Source organism: Phaenicophaeus curvirostris, chromosome 24 (genome assembly GCF_032191515.1).
Source record: "Phaenicophaeus curvirostris isolate KB17595 chromosome 24, BPBGC_Pcur_1.0, whole genome shotgun sequence".
NCBI lineage: Eukaryota > Metazoa > Chordata > Aves > Cuculiformes > Cuculidae > Phaenicophaeus > Phaenicophaeus curvirostris.
Genome location: NC_091415.1, coordinates 7,199,107 through 7,214,261, shown reverse-complemented (window position 1 = coordinate 7,214,261; position 15,155 = coordinate 7,199,107). Strand labels below are relative to the sequence as shown.

At 54.3% G+C, this 15,155-nt stretch overlaps 1 protein-coding gene across 3 annotated transcripts in view; it reads right to left on the bottom strand.

The window, feature by feature from the left end:
* Positions 1-11,907, bottom strand: part of PPFIA4 (PTPRF interacting protein alpha 4) — a 73,407-nt gene extending 61,500 nt beyond the window's left edge. For all 3 annotated transcript variants that reach the window (XM_069875622.1, XM_069875623.1, XM_069875624.1), the window contains exon 1: positions 11,831-11,907. The gene's annotated coding sequence lies outside the window, so the exon portion shown is untranslated. The remainder of the gene's footprint in view (positions 1-11,830) is intronic.
* Between the last annotated feature and the right edge of the window lie 3,248 nt (positions 11,908-15,155).

Here is a 15,155-nt window from a genome sequence, read left to right as displayed (position 1 = left end):
TGTACCAGTGTCATGCAGCATTGCAGGCCTTGCTGCCTCCCGCTCCAGAGCAAAGGCAGCTCCATCGCAGCCCAGGAGGTTGAGCTGATGTCACGCCGCTCTTGCTTTTCCAGTGCTGACACAAAGCCCCCTCCCTGTTCCCACAAAGCCGCTTTCCTTCTTGCAGCGCGGGGACGAGCTGGCCCTCCCCAGCCATTCTGCCTCTCCGGCGTAAGCAGCGGCGCAATGAGTTTTGCAGGCAGGAGCGACTCAGACTCCCTGCAGCAGCCTCTCCTCTCGGCATCTCTCCCCACCACTTCCCCGGCATCCATGAGCTGCATTTGCAGATCCTGTCCCTCCAAACCTCCCCCTCAGCGTGCACATACACGGCTCCCACCCTGCTGTCTGCGGAAGCAGACACGTGCCCAGCCTTTGGCTCCACATTTACATGCACAAAATACGGCCAGAGGAGCTCTGAATCTGACAATATTCATTCTTCGGAAAACAACAAGAAGTGAGAACCAAACTGAACACATTTCCCTGCCAGAGCATGGTCGAGGCTGGCAGGGAGCTGGGAGCCACGACTGCACCAAGGCTGGACTCTTTCAAACCCAGCCCATCATCTTCAGAAGAAGATACAGAGGCAATAAAGCTGTAACAGTGGCCACCATCACCTCCTTAGCAGCATCCTTCCACCATCACCAGTTCAGCCTGTGCTGGTTACTGGTGTTATTGCACCCATCCTGTAGCTGCGAGTCCTCACCAATTTACAGAAGCTTTGGGTACCACCAAAGTTGCCTCAAAGCTGATCAGCCTCAGCCTAAGCCAACGAGGGTGGAGAAGGGCAAAAGGAGACCATGAAGGGGCTTTGAGCCCCTCATCCAGTGGGAGGTGTCCCTGTCCATGGCAGGGGTGGAACTGGATGGGCTTTAAGGTCCCTTCCAACCCAAGCTATTCTATGATTCTATAGTCCAGCTGCCCCAGGGCCCAGTTGACCCGGCTGCTCATAAGCACCTCCCAACCATTTGGGGCTAAGTCCCGCATCATCTCATGATTTTAGGAGAATGAGCTCAGGCAAACCTCTAGCTCGCCAGCAACTCCTCGAGTGCTGAGCCATGGTTGGGCTCCTTGTGTACTCACCTGCCCTGAAGCAAAGAGGGAAACAAAATTCAGGGTGAAGGCAGCAGCCTGGGAAGACCCTTCCTCCCATGCAACAGGTTTTTGGCTTTTTTAAGGCACACAAGGCTAGACCGTGTGATGAAGGACATGTCACAACTTGGTTTCACAGACCAGAGTGGCTCTTCCTGGGTCACTACACTGGTCCCCACCCCGGGGCAGTGCAGCACCTCCCTGGCATCTTCAGTGGCTGGATTTCCTCCTATTTGAAGTCGAAAGAGGAGAAAACCAAGCAGCCTGTGTCTGTCAGCTCCATGGGGTTGGTGGCTGGTTTCCTCACCTTTTCATCCTCTAAAATATACATTTACAGCTCAGAAACCACCACCCCCAGCAGTGTCTGGGTTCACTGCACATAGATGGAAAAAAGAAAATCCAAATACCTTCAATCCAAAGTCTCCTAAAGAAACACACCTACTTGGAACATCATTCATGTTTTATAGACTCAGCACCTCCCAGGTGCGCTGAACTTCAATTTTCACATCCATCGCACCCAGCACTGTGCCAAAATCCCCTGGTCAATGCCACAAAGCCAGTAAACCAGGTTGCTGCTTCACTTCAAGATCACAGCACATGACATTAGACCTTGGCTTCATTCATAGACCAACTGACGAGCTCTCCCTGCCCTGCCATAAAGGTCAAGAGGCTGAAATCTGCTGGAGAAAAGCCTGCTTGAACCTGCCGAACACACCAGTCTGTCCAGTGCCCTGTATGAACTGAAAACACCAGCATGTCCTCTGCATTCACCCATTAATCAGGCTGGGGGACAAAGGATTGAGAGCAGCCCTATGGATATGGGCTTGGGGGTACTGATGGATGAAAAGCAACCTGCACTCACAGCCCAGGAAGCCAACGGTGTCCTGGGGGAAGGAGATGATTCTGCCCCACTGGTCCATTCTCGTGAGGCCCCAGCTGGAGCCCTGTGTTCAGCTCTGGAGCCCTCAGCATAGGAAGGACATGGATCTGTTGGAGTGAGTCCGGAGGAGGCCACAGAGATGATTCAAGGGCTGGAGCACCTCCCATAAGAGGAAAGGCTGCAAGAGTTGGGGTTGTTCAGCCTGGAGAAGAGAAGCCTCTGAGAAGAGCTTAGAGAAGCTTCCAGTACTGAAAGAGGTTGCTAAGAAGATGGGCACAGACTTTTTTTGCAGGGCCTGCAGGGACAGGACAAGGGGTAATGGCTTTAAATTAAAAGAGGGGAGATTCAGATTGGATGTAAGAAATCTTTTCCTGTGAGTGTGGGGAGGCCCTGGCCCAGGCTGCCCCAACCCTGGAGGTGTTCAAGGCCAGGTTGGATGGGGCTTTGAGCAACCTGATCTGGTTTAAGATGTCCCTGCTCCTGCAGGGGCGTTGATCTGAATGACCTTGGCCCCATACAACTCAAACCACTCTGATTCCAGATTATAGAGACCTGGCTGCTCAAATCAAAGCAAAACCCTTCCCTGTATTGCACCTCTCAAGGCCAGACACAGAAATGTAAACAACACCTTTACTGCACAGAGAAGGAACAGACGCACGGGACAAACAAGGCGTGAGCACAGTATCCTGCCTTTTCCAATAGCTTCCAAAACATGCAGCTATTTGGAAACAAGAGCATCCCTGTCGGTACCATTGGTCAAATGGGCTGTTGACCTCTCTGCGCACTACGGGGACAACCCAGTGGCTGGAAGGGCTCCCGCGATGGGCTGGAAGGGAGTTTGGAAGTGCCTTTCCCATACTCAGTCCTGAGATGGGAAATATTCTTGCGGGCCACTGCCAACCCTTCCCTGAGAAGGTACCCAGCAATGACAGCATTTTCTTTGATTGAGGGTCCACCTCTTTGGTGAAAGGATGAGTTTTGGGGACTATTTTGCCTGATGCCACATCAGAGATGAGTTTCTTCTCTTACACCCTCCTTCCCTGAATATCCATGACGAATACACTTTGCAGCATGGAGAGTTAGAGTAATAAATGTTTGTTTAATCCAAAGATCGACCCAGCCTCTGCGTTAGTTAAGGACCAGATCTTAAAGACCCAGCCGTTGCGTTACTTAAAGACTGGGCATACGGGAAAGCTGGGGAGGGACTTTCTGCAAGAGCTTGTAGCGATGGGATGAAGGGAACGGCTTTCAGTTGGAAGGGGGAAGGTTTAGAGTAGACATTAGGAAGAAATTCTTCACAATGAGGGTGGGGAGGCCCTGGCCCAGGTTGCCCAGAGCAGTGGGGGCTGCCCCATCCCTGGAGGGGTTCAAGGCCAGGTTGGATGGGGCTTTGAGCCCCTGATCCAGTGGGAGGTGTCCCTGCCCATGGCAGGGGTGGAACTGGATGAGCTTTGATGTCCCTTCCATCCCAAACCATTCCATAATTCTATGGTTCTGTGATCTCAGGAGCAGAATTTCACTCTTTGAGTGTTAAAAGATGTCCTGCACCAAGCCATGCAGAAAGATTTAAATAAGAAACAGTGGCTGTACAATAGCCAAGTCATTTGAGAATTAAAACACCGGTATTTTTAGGCATTGGGAGGACGTGTGGGAGAGATCTCAAAGTGCAGGCTGATGCCATTTGCTGCAGGGCAGTTTGAATTAGATGTATTGACGATGTGTGACTTGAAAGCGACACCAGGCCTCACGAAGAGCCATGCAGCGATCAGCAATGCTGGGGCTTACTGCAACCTCATTTGAAGAGACAACATTTCTTTATACATGTGTAAACACAAAGGTCATGCAAAATGCAAGCCATTTCTGCATGCAGAGATGCTCTGATTGCCATCTCCAAAAACGGGCAGTGCAAAAGTCTTGTAATTAAATTAACTGGAATCAAAAGGGAGAGCAAAATGCTCTCTTTTTAATATGGCAGCCCAAATTGTTGGCAATAAACAAATGCCTGTCATCCAGGTTTTGATGCTGGGAATGATGAAAGAGAAGTCTCTCTCCATCAAACACCAGCTGCTCTCTGGGTGGCACACCTGGATACAAGACAGGTAAGATCAGCAAAACAAACCTTTGCTGGATTTGGGCTTGAGGAAAAGCCAGCTCGGATCAGAACAGATGAGCCTTCTGGCTGCAATTAAACACTTAATGGATCAAAATGATTTAAGTCATGTGATTCTGCACAGGGTGACTGGAGAGTGCAAGCCCCTAGAAGGGTTCAAGGAGGCATCTCTCTGAGGCATGCTGACAGTGACCTTAGAGATTCCACTCTGTCCTCTGCATCCCTAGGAAGCTCATGGGCATCCAGGGGCTGTGATGCTAGGGGAAATGGCGGCTGTAGCAGGTAGATGGGAATCTCCAGGACTTCCACCCATTGCTGTCCTGCACAACCAGGTTTTCTCAACGGCAAAGCAGCAGCCAGCATTGGTTTGCTCAGCACCTCCACAGGTCCTTCAAAGGCTTGGGTTCACAGCCCCTCTGCCCCACAAAGCCTCCCGCAATCTGCCCCAGCCTGCCTTGGCTCAAATACTCATTTGATTTCACCATGCAGACCTGGTCCTGCCTGCCTCCTCACTGCAGGGGATGCAGGGATCACATTCCCCTGCCTCCACACCAGCACTGCGTCCATGGTTGGACATCACTACCACCCCAGCTCCACAGCAACTATGAGGGTGGCAGGGGGCTGGGATCTCCACTGCAAGCAGCACCTCTGCAGAGGGATGCAGCTGATGGTGATGCCATACCCATTTGGGGTGGGAAACACATAATGGGATGGCAAAGGCACCAACAGCACCATGTCCTGGTGGTGTCCACCCTGGCTGACCCCCACTAGCTCAGGCCAGAAACAAGCCGCAGCGACACTGGAAAGCTCCACAGAAAAAAATTCCTGTATAGACACAGGAGAAAAGCAGGATTTGGCTGTGCCACTCTGACAGTTCATTCCCAGCACCCCTGCCCTAGAGCCGGGAGCCGAGCTTCACAGCATGCCAGGGAAATCAAACACAGGGAGATGTTCAGCAGCATCACAGCTACCTCCTCCTGCAGAAAAACCAGCCAAGACATCACAGCACTTCCCAAGACCTGAGAAGAAGCCATGCCCAAATGAGCCTGGGAACACCACCCTGCACTCCCCAAACTCACATCTCACCCAGAGAGAATCACAGAACGGTTTGGGTTAGAAGGACTTCAAAGCCCATCCAGTTCTACCTCCTGCCATGGGCAGGGACACCTCCCACTGGACCAGGGTCTCCAAGCCCCATCCAACCTGGCCTTGAACCCCTCCAGGGATGGGGCAGCCACCACTGCTCTGGGCAACCTGGGCCAGGGCCTCATCACCCTCATCGTGAAGAATTCCTTCTTAATGTACAATCTAAATCTCCCCCCCTCCGATTTAGAGCCGTTTCCTCTTGTCCTGTCATTCCAGGCCCTTGTAAAAAGCCCCTCCCCAGCTTTCCTGGAGCCCCTTTCAGTACTGGAAGCTGCTCTAAGGTCTCCCCAGAGCCTTCTCTTCTCTAGGCTGAACAACCCCAACTCTCTCAGCCTGTCCTCACAGCAGAGGTGCTCCAGCCCTCAGATCATCTCTGTGGCCTCTGGAGTCACTCCAACAGATCCATGGTCTTCTTATGTTGGTGATTCCAGACCTAGATGCAGAACTCCAGCTGGAGGCTCACAAGAGCAGAGCGGAGGGGCAGAATCACCTCCCTAGCCCTGCTGGCATGACCCACAATCTAGCTGGTTGCTCCCTCGGATGGAGCAGGAATTTCAAGGTGTGATGCTCTCCACCACCCCAGGGCCACAAAGCTCAGGTCTTTGCCCCACAAACCAAGGACAGGAGAACACAGAGCCTGTATTCCCTGGCTGTGGGGCTCCTGCCTGCCTGGAGCTCTCCAAGCGGAAAACAGAGCAATGAGCCATCAAGGTGCGTTATGAGAGTTCTTTCCCCAAAACGATAATGTCATCTCACAACCTTGCCTGGAGAAATCACACTCGCACAAGGTACTTGTGTGCTATGTGGGACAGTTTGGGACCAGAATAACTTCCTCTCCTGGCTGATCAGTGTGCGAATAAATCAGCCACAGCCAAAAATAACCTCTGCACCCCTTTTAACTTCTTCCTGCAAGCCAGTTTGGGGGTGATGCTAGAAAGAGGCCAAGATCTTGCTAGTACAGCTGCCAGGCACTGAATTACAGGGCAGATTAACTGGATTATTGAGGCTGTAAACTTTGTACGAGCCCATCCTACCCCCTCCTGCCCACAGCCCCTGGCACCATGAGTTTCTGCACGGGAAAGGCAGTAGGATCAGGTTTATGACACCTGTGTTCATGCCACAGCAAGGCTATAAACACCCTGCCTGGTTTTGGAAGCCAGAAAGGCCAGGCTCTGGCAGGATCCATTTACAGACACCCTGTACTAACAAGATTTCCAGAAAGTTGAGTGTTGTGCTGACAGTGAGGCTGAACAATCCCCTTTCCCCAGGCTCTGGCCATCCAACGCACAGCCCAGCTCCAAACACTTGGCTTTCAAACCCCCAGGGTACCACGCGGCTGCCAGCCCCCCAGCAGCTGATTTCTTCTGTCCCAGCGCATCAGCCGCATCGCGAACGATGCTCACTGGGAAGGTAAAACCCATCTGCAATCATAGAGAGAAATCATTGCTACAAAGAAAGGGTGGAAATGAGAGCTGAGAGAGTTGGGGTTGTTCAGCCTGGAGAAGAGAAGGCTCTAGGGAGACCTTAAGGCAGCTTCCAGTGCTGAAAGGGCTCCAGGAAATCTGGGGAGGGGCTATTTACAAGGTCCTGGAGTGACAGGACAAGAGGGAACAGCTCTAAATCAGAGGGAGGAAGATTTAGATTGTACATTAGGAAGAAAATCTTCATGATGAGGGTGGGGAGGCTCTGGTCCAGGTTGCCCAGAGCAGTGGTGTCTGCCCCATCCCTGGAGGTGTTCAAGGCCAGGCTGGATGGGGCTTGGAGCCCCTGATCCAGTGGGAGGTGTCCCTGCCCATGGCAGGGGTGGAGCTGGATGGGCTTTGAGGTCCCTTCAAACCCAAACCATTGCATTATTCTATGATTCTATGAATGTGCCTGCTGGGTGGGCAGTGATTTTGGGAGGGGGGCCTTCCTCTCCAATGCGTTCCTGCCCTGGTGAGGGATCCTTTCCTCTCTGGGAGGCTGGATAGAGAGTCCAGGCAGGAGGAGCATCCCTCCCTGCTGCACATCCACAGCACTCGCTATTTAAAGAAATCGGCCATACGCTGTCACCATCTCACCTCCCTGTGGAGGAGCTGGGACCAAGCCCCAGCATTTTCCAGTGACAGTGACCACCAGCATCGCTGGCTCGGAGCAGGGAGAAAGGCATCATGCACGAGCATGAAAAAACCCTAGGAACTGCCCTCTCCTGGAAATCGCTTGCAAAGGACAGGAGGATGGGGGAAATGAGCTCTCATCTGCCACTTGTTTTCTTCTCCTTTTTTTTTTATTGGATGCAATTAAAGGCAGCCACCCAGCCAGTATCTCCTCGTGCTTGTGAAGAGAAGTGTGGCAGAAACTGAAAACCATGGAGCTGAAAAAAAAAAAAAGAATCTGCATTTCAGATAAATTCCACCCTTGTCAGCCCTGCAGGATTACAGTGCTGGAGACAGCGACCCGTGAGCTGATTTCAAACACTAGGGTGCAGATTCAAGAAAGGAAGGGCAACTCAGAGGACACAGGGTCAGCACATCCTGGCCAGCAGCTTTCGGCCCTGGCTCTTGGAGAAGGTTTGGCATCCAGCTCCAAGATCCCTCCACACCCCTGCTGTGGGATGGGAATCGCTGCACTGCTCAAGGGCTGAGGGCAGGCAGGGCTGCTCCATCCATGGCTTTGCACTACAGAGATCATAGAATCATGGAATGGTTTGGGTTATAAGGGACCTCAAAGCCCATCCAGTTCCGCTCCCCTGCCGTGGACAGGGACACCTCCCACTGGATCAGGGGCTCCAAGCCCCATCCAGCCTGGTCTTGAACCCCTCCAGGGATGGGGCAGCCATCACTGCTCTGGGCAACCTGGGCCACGGCCTCCCCACCCTTATGATGAAGAATTTTGCTCTAATGCCTAGTCTAAATCTTCCCCCTTTCAATTTAAAGCCATTAAACACCCACTTCATCCCTTAGGTTCCCCTCACCATGCAGATTAAACAGAGGGCTTTATGATGTCTCCACCTGCTTGAATACAGCGCAAACAGAAGTAAAATCCAATCATATCAGCACAACCCTTTTTTTTTTATCAGCAAAGGGTCTTGAATCATTTTTCCCTACTCCTGCTCCAGATGGGCCCAAACACAGACCTGCCCCCCAATGCTGCAGTTGTTCCATGTGATATTTTCCCTTCCTCTCTCCCAAATGCCAGCTCGTGTGAGCACACCCACACGTGCACCCACCTCCAAGCCTTTCGGCATCGTTTGCTCACAGATAAGCCCTTTCAGCCCTGGAAATCCCAGCCATGTCCCTCAGGAGCCTGATCAGGGCTTGGACCCACCTGCAGAGCCCAGACCAGAGCCCTCACCCTGGGTCCCTTCTGACCATCACGTGGTGTTCAACATTTCACAGAAAGCATCTGTAACATGGGGTGGTTGTTACCATTTTTAATACCTCACAGGGAAGAAAGTCAGGTGAAGGATCCATTAACAGCCCAGAGACCTCCCAGCTCACGTTTGGGAATTGTCTGGGAAACCCCAGACTCAATAAAGCATTTTTAGGAATAAATTAATTGTATAATAAAGTTTCAGGATTTGCTAAAGAATCCAGGACCTTCCTGCTTTGATAGAAAATATGAAATGGCACCACCCAGGCAGTGGACAGACACTCGTGTCAAAGTTTCTCCTTGTCCCCAGAGAGTGGAGACCTCTGGGAGCATTTCCAGTTGGGTCCCAGTTTGGGTTCAGCATCCTCTGATGTTCCAGGGCTGCCTGCCCCAGCTTCAGCACCAACCTCCACCTCCTACACCATGCCGAGCTCTTCCCAGGCACTGATTCACGTCCAGGATCTCCCCACCCAGCAAACTACAACACCATCACCCACCCAACTCACACTCGCTCAGCCTCCTCCTCCTCACAGCACCAGCCTCATCCCTGTCTCCATCCCCCTGCACCCAAGCAGGGGCTGCTTGAAAGAGTGAGGCTTGCAAAAAGAGCCCTCAAAACATACAGACAGGGAGGTTTTCAGGGTGGTTTTTACTCCCAGCACCTTTGAGACACTTGAGACAGGCAGCATCTGCATTTCACCTGCTGGTGAGCACTGAGGGGACCAAGCCACAGGTCCAGAGTGAAACCCGCTTGCCCTCACCACAAAGCCACAAAGCTACACAGAGACGGATGAGTCTTTTAGTCCCTCAACTGCCAAACCACAGCTGAGGTGACCACCTCAGGAAATCTCATCCCTTAGTCTCACCCCCTGTGTCTCAGGAACCTCCCAGATGGTGGCTCCCCCCTACCCTCCTGCTGGTAATAATGGTCCTGGACAACCTCCAGTCTGTCTCCTGGTAAAGGGATGTCAGGAGGAGCCTACACCAAAGCCAGTGAGTCATCCACAAACCTGAGCACCTCTGGGCATCGTGGGACAGCACCAGTGACTTGTGCTGGTGGATCCCTGACAAATCTCCAGGGAATTCCCCAGAGATCAATCCTGTTTCCCAACCAGCATCGCCCTGAGACACCACGCAGGGAGCAGCATATCTTCAACGGTACAGACACTCAAGACTTTCAGGCCATCAGAGCTAAGACAACACCAACTTTCCACCTCCTCTAAAGCCCTGGCAGCACTGCAACCAAGAATCTCCCGAACCACACGGACACTTTCATCCAGGAACCAAACACCAGCTCACACCTTGCCTCTGTGTCAGCTTGCAATTGCAAAGTGGCCTGGTGGTGTCAAACCCACCAGGAGAACCTCATTCCAGCGTTTGAGCAGATGGTGGCAAACGAGCTTAAATGAATGGTTTGCCAACCCTGACTTGGCCAAAACCAGGGCATCCCCACAAGGTTTTGCAGAGCTTTAACAAAACCCAGCCTCCTAAGCCAATTGCTGTTATAATGATGCAATTTAGAGGATAAAGGAGTCCTTAAAGGGCTGGTGTTATTCAGGAGAAAATAATGGTGTCTGGACCCAGCTTATGAGGCTGTGACTAGATGGCACCAGCAGACAGAGGATGGGAACCAATGTGAGCACAGCTGGAGCTGGCCAAGCTGGACAGATGCTCACTGGCCTGGTCCAGCCCTGAGCACAGTGGGCATCCACCCAGTGCCAACATCCAGGCTGGACCAGCTTGGTGGGCATCTGTCCAGTGCCAACCTCCGACCTGAACCAGCCCCACAACGATCTGCCCAGGGAGCATCCCCATGAGCCGGTCCAACCTGGAGCTTGGTGCCAGGCAGATGCTGACCAGGGCTGATCCAGCCCAGAGCTCGGTGCTGGATGGATGCTCATAGGGTGGATGCTCATGGGACTGATCCAGCCCAGAGCTCGGTGCTGGGCGGATGCTTGCGGGCTGTAGACAGTACGGAGGGAGGCAGGAGGATGTGGCAATGGGAAAAATCAGAGCAGCAGGAGAAGTCCATGGTAGGACCAGTCTCACCAGGATGCCCGCCCTCCCCTCAGAATCAGCTGGAAGCGTGGGGCAGGGAGGGTGAAAAGGGGCAGCTCGGGACCATATTCGGGGGCTGCCAGGGACACAAAGCCCCTGAAAATCAATGAATGTCCCTCCCCACTCCTGGGTCACAGGAGTCGCTGCCCACCCCGCCCCCAGCATGCAGCCTCCAGGCGGTGAATGTGCCTCCCCTTCACCTCTCCTGCCCCCACACACTGCGGGGATGGGGCAGCACACCCACTGCTCAGGCGCAGCCCCCAGCCTGGGGACAGCGATGTGGGGTGCAAAGCAGCCCCCCGGCTCAGATGCCAGCATATCCCCCACAACCCAATCCGGGGGTAAGGATGACACCTCCCAGCTCAGACCCAACCCAAGGCAAACTAGATAGCTCATCACCACCCCCTCCCAACTCAGATACCACCTCCAAGGGGGAACAGGGAGGGAGACAAAGCACCCCCGGACCGAGCAACCTGCTCCCAGGGAGCTGAGCATCCCCAGCCCGGCCCCACCCGGGAGCAACGGGGCGCAAAGCCACACTGGCCCAGCCCCACGGGGGAACGGAGCATCCTTTGGGGGCAGCGAAGCATCCTTAGAGGGAGCAGAGCATCCCGGGGGCAGCAGAGCATCGCCGGGAGGAGGCAGAAAGGGCAGATACCTTGAGTCCAGCCCATGGGGGGAGCAGAGCATCCTTGTGGGCAGCAAAAAGGGCAGAGCCCCTCCAGTCCAGCCCCCCCCCACAACCCCCCACGGGGAATAAAGCATCACTGGGGGTAGCAAAGCATCCCTAGGAGGAGCAGAGCATCCTTGGGGGCGCAGAGCATCCTCGGTGGGGAGGCAAAAAGGGCAGAGCCCTCGGAGTCCAGCCCCACGGGGGGAAGAGAGCATCCCTGGGGGGAGCAGAGCATCCTGGGCGGGGGGAGCAGAGCATCGCCGGGGGGGAGCAGAGCATCACTGGGGGGGAGCAGAGCATCGCCGGGGGGGAGCAGAGCATCCTTGGGGGCGAGCAGCATATCCTTGGGGGGGAGCAGCACATCCTTGGGGGGAGCAGAGCATCCTTAGGGGGAGGCCAGGCGGGCAGACCCCTCGAGTGCAGCCCCGGGGGAGGCCGAGCATCCCCTCCCGGGCGCCCCCCGCCCGGCCCCGCCCGCACTCACCGCCCGCCGAAGCCGCTGGAAGCCGCCGCTGCCGCCCGGCCCCGCCCACTGCGTCACCGTCCCCGCCTGGCCACGCCCACCGGCCACGCCCTGTCCCCCCTGGCCACGCCCCCCGCCGCGTTGGCCACGCCCCCACCTGGCCACGCCCGGGGGGGGCCGGGGGGCAGGGCAGCACCTAGGGGACAGGAACCCCCTTGGGGGACAGGAACCTTGGTGTGGAGGGCACGAACCCCCCTGGGAGGGGCAGAAAGCTTGGGGCGGGGGCAGAGAACTCTCTTGAGGGGCAAGAACACCCCTTGGGCGACGGAAAACTCGGAGAGGGGTCGGGAATCCCCACCCGGGCAGCGAAGAACTCAGAGGGACAGCAAGAAACCACCTTGGGTGACACAGTAACCGGGGAGGGGCAGGAATCCCCCTAAGGGAGCAGAGAACTCTCTAGGGGGCAAATGCCTCCCCACCCTCATCAGGAAGAATTTCTTCCTGATGTCTAATCTAAATCTCCCCCCTCCAATTTAAAGTCATTCTCCCTCTTTCATAGAATCATAGAATCACCAGGTTGGAAAAGACCCACCAGATCATCGAGTCCAACCATCCCCAGCAATCACTAAACCATGTCCCTCAGCACCTCACCCACCCGTCCCTTAAACCCCTCCAGGGAAGGTGACTCAACCCCCTCCCTGGGCAGCCTCTGCCAGTGCCCAATGACCCTTTCCATGAAAATTTTTTTTCTGATGTCCAGCCTGACCCTCCCCTGGTGGAGCTTGAGGCCATTCCCTCTCATCCTGTCCCCTGTCACTTGGGAGAAGAGCCCAGCTCCCTCCTCTCCACAACCTCCTTTCAGGTAGTTGTAGAGAGCAATGAGGTCTCCCCTCAGCCTCCTCTTCTCCAGCCTAAACACCCCCAGCTCTCTCAGCCGTTCCTCATCAGGCCTGTTCTCCAGCCCCCTCACCAGCTTTGTTGCTCTTCTCTGGACTCGCTCCAGAGCCTCAACATCCTTCTTGTGGTGAGGGGCCAGAACTGAACACAGGATTCAAGGAGCGGTTTCCTCCATGCCCATGTAAAAAGCCCCTCCACAGCTTTCCTTTCAGTACTGGAAGCTGCTCTAAGGTCTCCCCAGAGCTTTTTCCAGGCTGAACAACCCCAAATCTCTCAGAATAGCATAGATGTTCTACTCATAGCAGCGGTTCTCCAGCCCTCAGATCACCTTCGTGGTCTCCTCTGGACCTGTTTCAACAGTTCCATCTCCTTCTTACATTGGGGATTCCAGAACATGACACAAGGCTCCAGGTGGGGTCTCACCAGAGTGGGGCAGAATCCCCTCCCTCGCCCTGCTGGCCACGCTACTTTGGATCCAGCCCAGGACACGGCTGGTTTCTGGGCTGTGAGTGCACGTTGCCAGCTCCTGTTGGGCTTCTCATCAACCAGCACCCCAAGTCGTTCTCTGCAGGGCAGCTCTCAATCACATCATCCCCCAGCCTGGATGGAAATCGGGGATTGCCCCAACCCTGGTGTAGGGCCTTGCACTTTGCCTTGTTGAATCTCATGAGGTTCTCACACCCCCACTTCTCCAGCCTGTCCAGGTCCCTCTGGATGACATCCCATCCTTCTGGTGTGACAACCGCACCTCTCAGCTTGATGTCATCTGCAAACCTGATGAGGATGCACTCATAGCAAATGCACAATTAATCTGGGGCCCCTAGAACCACAAGATGCTGCTCTGACCCTCCCATAGCCATCAGCATCCATGGGCATCCCCCCCCAGGCCATCACTCAAGAGGCTTCTCAGTCATGAAGCCGGGAGCAAGCGGGGTCACTGCTGTCACTGGCGAGCAGCACCACTCCTGCCTCTCACCAGTTTTCTTGTGGACATGCAGGTAATCCCTCAGCATTTTGGATGGAGGGTTTTTTCTCCCCAGTCCGCTGAGGGAGCGAGTGTGCTGGATCCAAATGCCAGATAGACTGGGATACAACTGCCTTCATGTTGTTTTTGTCACATCCTGGTAAAATTTCCATTTTCCATGTTTTCCAAGCCAAATCGACCTCTACTTTTTAAAAATAATACTGTTTTACTGATGGATGAGGAGCTCCACATGAGCCGGCAACGTGCGCTCGCAGCCCAGAAACCACCCATGTCCTGGGCTGCATCCAGAGCAGTGGGACCAGCAGGGAGGGAGGGGATTCTGCCCCTCTGCTCCGCCCTGGTGAGACCCACCTGGAGCCTTGTGTCCAGTTCTGGAGTCCTCAGCACAGGAAGGATGCAGATCTGTTGGAGCGAGGCCAGAGGAGGCCAGAGATAATGAGAGGGCTAGAGTACCTCCTGTACAAGGACAGGCTGAGAGAGTTTGTGTTGTCTCGCCTGGAGAAGAGAAGGCTCCAGGGGCACCTCAGAGCAGCTTCCAGTATAGAAAGGGGCTCCAGCAAAGCTGGAGAGGGGCTCTCGATCAGGGAGTGCAGGGATGGGATGAGGGAGGACAGTTTTTCAGCTGTAAGAGGGGAGATTGGGATCAGATCTTAGGAAGAAATGTTTTCCTGTGAGGGTGGGGAGGCCCTGGCTCAGGTTGCCCAGAGCAGTGGTGACTGCCCCATCCCTGGAGGTGTTCAAGGCCAGGTTGGATGGGGCTTGGAGCCCCTGATCCAGTGGGAGGTGTCCCTGCCCATGGCAGGGGGTAGAACTGGATGTGTTTTGAGGTCCCTTCTAACCCAAACTATTCCATGATTCTATGATACAGTTCTCAAGTAACACCGATGAATGGCATTTTCCAAGGAAAATATGATTTCAGGGACTGAAGATGTCTGTAAGGCCGTCGGCACCACGATTGGGCTGCATGACCTACCCTGAATACCTGTTAATTGTTTTAAAAACAGATGAATTAGAAATAACATTTCTGTCAAGGAACAGCCTTTCCTCTCTGGGACGATCAAAACTCTTTTCAATCATCAGATATTTTTTTTGCTGAAAAAAATGCTCTTAACGTACGTTAAGAAACACTGAGAGAGAAAGGTACAGTCAGGAACATGAGTTATATACAATGTCAGCTCCTGACCATGCCTGGAGAGCGGAAGAAATGTGGATTTCATAGCATCATGGAATGGTTTGGGTTGGAAAGGACCTCAGAGCCCATCCAGTTCCACCCCCTGTCATGGGCAGGGACACCTCCCACTGGATCCTGTTGCTCCAAGCCCCATCCAACCTGGCCTTGAACCCCTCCAGGGATGGGGCAGCCTCTCATTACTGGGACGACTAGGGAGACTGGAGGGGCACAGGTGCCTCAGAGCCCCTCGCTACTGGGAAGACTGGGAGGTGCACAAGTGACTCATGGTGCCT